The sequence below is a fragment of the Prionailurus viverrinus genome, chromosome A1, assembly GCF_022837055.1.
Source record: "Prionailurus viverrinus isolate Anna chromosome A1, UM_Priviv_1.0, whole genome shotgun sequence".
NCBI classification, from domain to species: domain Eukaryota; kingdom Metazoa; phylum Chordata; class Mammalia; order Carnivora; family Felidae; genus Prionailurus; species Prionailurus viverrinus.
In genome coordinates, this window is record NC_062561.1 from 106,656,870 (window position 1) to 106,663,127 (window position 6,258).

Genomic DNA, 6,258 nt, shown 5'->3' on the forward strand with positions numbered 1-6,258 from the left:
GATCTCATGAACTGCGAGATCATGATCTGAGCAGAAATCAAGTCAGATGCGTAACTGACTGAGCCACCCAGGCGCCCCAAGTGGACACCTCTTAAAGAGAAGAAAGTTTCAGTCAGTATTATAAATTATGTTTGGCAAATGTTATTGGAGAACATTTAAGATATTTTAGCAATAATTCCTGCTCAGTCTTTTATTTGGGACACATTGTCATTTTCCTTGTGAGTCTGTGAGTGATTAAAGTTCTTTTGGCCCATCTCATTAAACAGAAATGGTTGACCCTATAAACAAAACATTTTAAAAGACATATGTGTAGAGATTAATGAGCAAGAAATTAATAAGAGGCCATGAATTTAAAAGCACACACACACACACATACACACACTCACATTCTTCATGTATAATCAGCAGCTGTAGTAGTTGGCATGTGCTCTGGGTGTGCAGCATTAAACTTAAACAGTTTTCTGAGCATCTCAGGTACCTTTTTATACCATTCAGTTGTATCCAGCTTTCCATTATTGTTGGCAGGACATCCTTTGGAATGTCTGCTCTATTCAGAGGATGATCTGGTGCCAGCCTCTCAAAGAGAAAGAGACAAAAAAGGATCCGTAATTTAAATAAAAAACAGTGGAATAATAAAATTGGCAAGGAGGCAGATGTCCTTAAAACCTTCATGTCCTGAACAAAATTCAACTTCAGAAGGGCAGAACTTTCCCAAAACATTTAAAAGCTCTTGCTCTATGATAAAGATTCTGAGAGAGAGATACCTTCCCTTAGCCTCTGTCAGAAGTAACTTGGATTACTAAGTCAGTAAAACATCTCAGAGACATCTACGCAAGTACTTTTTAAATTAAAAAAACTGGCTTTGCTCAAAGTGAACTGAGACAGAACAGTCTTGGATATATTTTCCATAGAAGCACCTGCTTTGGGTGCAACCACACATAGAAGGATTTTGGCACAAGAAGTTGTCTAACCTATTCAAGGGATGATATTTTGGATACTGTTCATGGCACCTTTTAAAGGCAATTTTTAGTGTTCTGTCTAGACTTATGTTCCGAGGTCAGCACACTGCCTTAGGATCCTGTTCGTTGGTTGAAATCAGAGGAGAGACAAGGAAATTGAAATTAAAGCCTCACTCTCTTTAGTAAGGCTGTGTCTCAGACTACAGGGCTTTTTGGGAGAGCACCACTGAAAGAGGCCAAAAATGTCCAGATGAACCAAAACTAATTGTCTTCGTAACCAGGGTTACCCTTGCAGCCTTGTAAGACATTTAAAAAATCTTGAAAACAATATTGTATGCCAAGGCTCTCTTTGGTAATTGAAACATAGGAGGGTGACTCAGGTCATTTCATAAAATCATATCACAGTTTTTCTATCTTGTTTGTGAAACATACATGTATGTACTCTTTTTCTGGCAATATTAAACATCCTTTCTGCCTGGCTACCTTGAGAATTACTGATATATTGGGGACAACCTTGGAAAACACATGCCAGTCTATAGGATTCATGAAGCACTAGCAATAATTTATTGTACCTCCTGACGTGGTATCTTGTCACATGTGGTATCTGGTGACTAGAATCCCTCTCCCCATGAGAGCTGGGCTCTACCTGAACAGTACCCATCCAGTGCAGTGATACTCCCTCTGATCACCTCCACAATTAAAAAGTTTTAGCTTGAGATGAACTTTCAGTGAGATTCTTTTTTTTTAATTTTTTAACGTTTATTTATTTTTGAGAGAGAGAACTCAAGTGAGGGAGGGGCAGAGAGAGGGGGAAACACAGGATCCAAAGCAGGCTCCAGGCTCTGAGCTGTCAGCACAGAGACTGATGTGGGGCTCGAACCCACGAACCCTGAGATCATGACCTACTGAGCCACCCAGGTATCCCATCTGTGAGATTCTTAATCCAAGTCAGATTTGAACATGAAAAGCAAAATGTAAATGGAAACTTTTCATGCTTTTAAGAACCATTCCATTGAAGTTGTTTCCCTGATATTTAAAGCAAACATCGATTATCTACATTATTTGCACTGGTCATATACTTTACTTTTTTTCATCTGATTTGATCTTTTCTCTAACCCATTTTACATGTGAGTATACTTAAGCTAAGTAATAGCTAATTGCGAAGTAACTTGGCCAAGATCATCCAACCAAGTGCTGGGTCAAGACTTGAATCCAAATCTAAGTGATTCCAAAAGTCACGTTTTCGGATCCTGGTGCTCTTTACCATCAATATCCAAAAAGTTTATATTCCTCTAAATCAGATTCTTTTTTTTAACTCTAAAAGGGTGTGCAATATTATATGTGAATATAGAGAATATGTCTTCTAGGAACATGGAGCATAACTTTTGTCATTTTCTCAAGCTTAAACTGTGACTTAAAAATGATTAAGAATCCTGAGAGAGAAGCCTTTTAACAATGAGCAAAGAGTGTCTCCATAAATGAAAAATCAGATACATCATTAAGACCTTTTTAAGAATATATAATGTATATGCAGATTACACGTTGACATGTGAAAAAGAAAAATGCATTATTTGTTACTATTATTCCTCTTTATAACAATAACTACTTATAAATTGTTGCAAATATGGTATTCTTCACATTTTATATGTAGGTTATATGATGTTAAAAACCAGAAAGAAACCGTTGTGTTCCAAATTAGAAGTGACGGAAAATATGTAATTTATGTACGGAAAGTAACTTGGAAAACGTATTTTCTTCATGCTGTATACATTAGCATAAAGGGAAAATATGACATTCTTGTATGGAGAGGCGTAGCAGTACACTAAGAGGAAACTGATGGAACCAAATGAAAGTAACTGGTAAATTATAAATGTTTCTGTGATAAACCAGATGTGTTAAAAATAGTACTTAGTATTTCTCGTACAAAAAAAATTAGGGTAAAAATAAAGTTAAATAGTGTCTTAAGGTGTGTAGAAATGATCCTCATTAAAGTTTATGAAGAGTGATAAAGTGATGTTTTTATGAATTATGCCAGTTAATACTGGCATTTTGTTACATTTCTTATTCCAGTCAACTTGTAACTCTAAGAAATATCCCTTTCTCACTGAAATCATGAGCGCCTCTCTCTTCTGCACCTTCAAATTTTCCTTCCCCTTAGTAAGTCTTGAAGATATTGACCTCTTTTTCCTTCCTTTCATATCTAATATGAGTCTATCTCCTTATTGCAATGCTCTTGGTAGGGTTATTGATAACCTCTTCAGTGCTACCTTCTATTGTTAATTTTCAGATCTCATCTTAAATAGTGGCTCAGAAGCATTCGACATCATATTAAATATGTTCTTCTTAAAAATTCTCTCTTGTTTCTGGAGCACCACATTTCCATGATTCTTCTTCAAGTTTCGTCTTGGTTTCATTTTAATCTCAGTCATGGGCTGCTTTGGTTTTACCAACTTTTTAAAAAAATTATTTATTTTATTTTTAAGAGAGAGGCAGAGTGCAAGCAGGGAAGGGGCAGAGAGAGAGGGAAACACAGAACCCGAAGAAAGCACCAGGCTCTGAGCTGTCAGCACAGAGCCTGATGTGGGGTTTGAACCCACAAACTGTGAGATCTTGACCTGAACAGAAGTCAGATGCTTAACTGACTGAGCCACCCAGGTGCCCCATCTTTTGCCAACTTCTTAAATATTTTTTGTCACCCTTCTTGAAAGGGTTCTGTTGCTAACTTTTGTCTTTTCCCGTTCCATATTCTCCTCTCCCACCCTCACATATCATTCCAAACTCTGGTTTCAACTACCACCTAAATCACAAAAACATTTTTGTTGTCATAAAGAGGATTATTTCATAAAGACAAAGGGGGTAAATGCATCAAAAGGACATAAAAATTTTCAAAATTATGTACCTATTAAAAGAGTTTCAGGATATAAGGCAAAAACTGATGGAACTGTGAGCAGAAATAGACAAATGCACAGTTTAAGTCAGAAATTTCAACACTTTTTTCTCAGCAATTGATAGAAGTAGACAGAACATTAGTAAATATGTAGAAGACTTCAACCAACTTGACCTTGACACCGACATTTATAAAACAACTCACCCAGTAACAGCAGACCACACATTCTTTTCAAGTACACACTGAGCATTCACCAAGCTAGTCAATGTGCTGCATTGTAAAACAAATCTCGATAAATTTAGAAGGATTGGAATTATAGAGAATGTTCCCTGACCAAAACAGAATTAAGTTAGAAATCAGTAACAAGGAAATTCTTGGAAAATCCTCACATATTTGGAAAATAAACAACACGCTTTTAAATCAACCATTGAGCAAAGAAGAAATCACAAGGGAAATTAAAAAGTATTTTGAACTCAATGAAAGTAAAAATACAACACATCAAAATTTATGGACTGCAGTTAAAGCAACAGTTAGAAAAAATGTAGCTTTAAATGCTTATCTTAGCAAAGAAGAAAGATCTAAAGTCAGTGATCCAAATTTCTACCGTGCAAAACACAAAAAAGGATGAAAATTTACGTCTAAAACCAGTAAAAGAGAAGAAATAATGATAAAAATCAATGGAGAAGCAAAAATAAAGAAAATAAATGAAACTCAGATCTGGTTTTTCAATAAAATCAATAAAATTGATAAATTGTTAGGTAGACTGAACAAGAAAGAGAGAGAAGACATAAATTACCAATATTAGATACGAAAAAGGAGACATCAGTATGTATCTTACATTAACAAAAATAATAATACAGCAATATCATAAACAACTCTATACAATCAATTTGACAACTTCAATGAAATGGAAAAAAATTCTTAAAATATGCCAATTACAAAAACTAATGTAATAAGGAATAGGAAATCTAAACATCTCTATATTTATCTAAAAAATTGAATTCGTCATGCAAAACTTTCCAACACACACACACACACACACACACACACACACACACACACACACACACATACAAACTCTAGGCAAGATGGCTTCACTGGTCACTTCTACAAAATGTTCAAAAAGAAATTGTACCCATCTTAGTAACACTATTTGAGGAAATAGAAGACTGGGAGAACACTTTTCAAGTCATTTTATGAATTTAGTGTTATACTGTGTCCAAAACCAGATATTAAAATAACAGAAAAGTTCAGATAAATATTTCTCCTGAATTTAGATACAAACTTAATAAAAGCAATGTATACTTAATAACATATAAAAAGGATTGTGCATCACAGCCATGTGGAGCGCATTTCAGGAATCTAAGATTTCTTTAGCTTTTGAAAATCAATATAATTCACCATATTAAGAGTATTGAGAATAAAGTCATATGACCCTGTCAATAGGTTCTACCTGGAAACTTATTTGACAAAGTTGAATTCCAGTTAATTTTTAAAAAATTCTCTTGGGGCGCCTGGGTGGCTCAGTCGGTTGAGCGTCCAACTTCACTCAGGTCACGATCTCACGGTCCGTGAGTTCGAGCCCCGCATCAGGCTCTGTGCTGACAGCTCAGAGCCTGGAGTCTGCTTCAGATTCTGTGTCTCCCTCTTTCTCTGGCCCTCCCCCCGTTCATGCTCTGTCTCTCTCTGTCTCAAAAATAAATAAATGTTAAAAAAAATTAAAATAAAAATAAAATAAAAATAAAAAATTCTCAGCAAACTAAGAATAGAAAGGAACTTTTTCTCTGTGAGGAGATGATATGATAATAAGCTTGACAGTAGTAATCATTTCACTATGTACGTGTATACTAAATCGTAATGTTGTATATCTTAAATATATACAGTTAAAAATATATTTAACCCATAAATCTATACCAACGTAATAAGAAAATGTATTTCATTTTAATTTTTAAAATTTGTCCTGGTAAACATGGTTTTCTAATATTTACTGGCCAATTCCATTTCTTTTTGTTAAATATATTCTTGTATTCTTTGTCTTGTTTCTACTGAGTTATTAATCTTTGTCTTTCTGATTGATCAAAGCTCTTTGTATATTAAAAAGCATAGAGCACTTTCTGTAAAAAGAAGAAAAGAAAGAAAAAAGAAAATTTCTCCACCTGAAAAAGGCACTGATGAAAAAAATTCAAACTAATAGCATACTTATTAGTAAAAACTAAATAAGTTCCCATAAGATCAGGAAATGGCAAGTAGGTTTGTTCTTAGGACTGCTACTCAATATTGTACTATTGCACTAGCCAATGTAATAAAGCAGAATAAAGAAATAAAAGGCATAAAGATTGGAAATTAGGATTATGTAAGTAACCCACATGAATCTACCCCCCCACAAAAAAAGGAAAAAAAATAGCTATTATA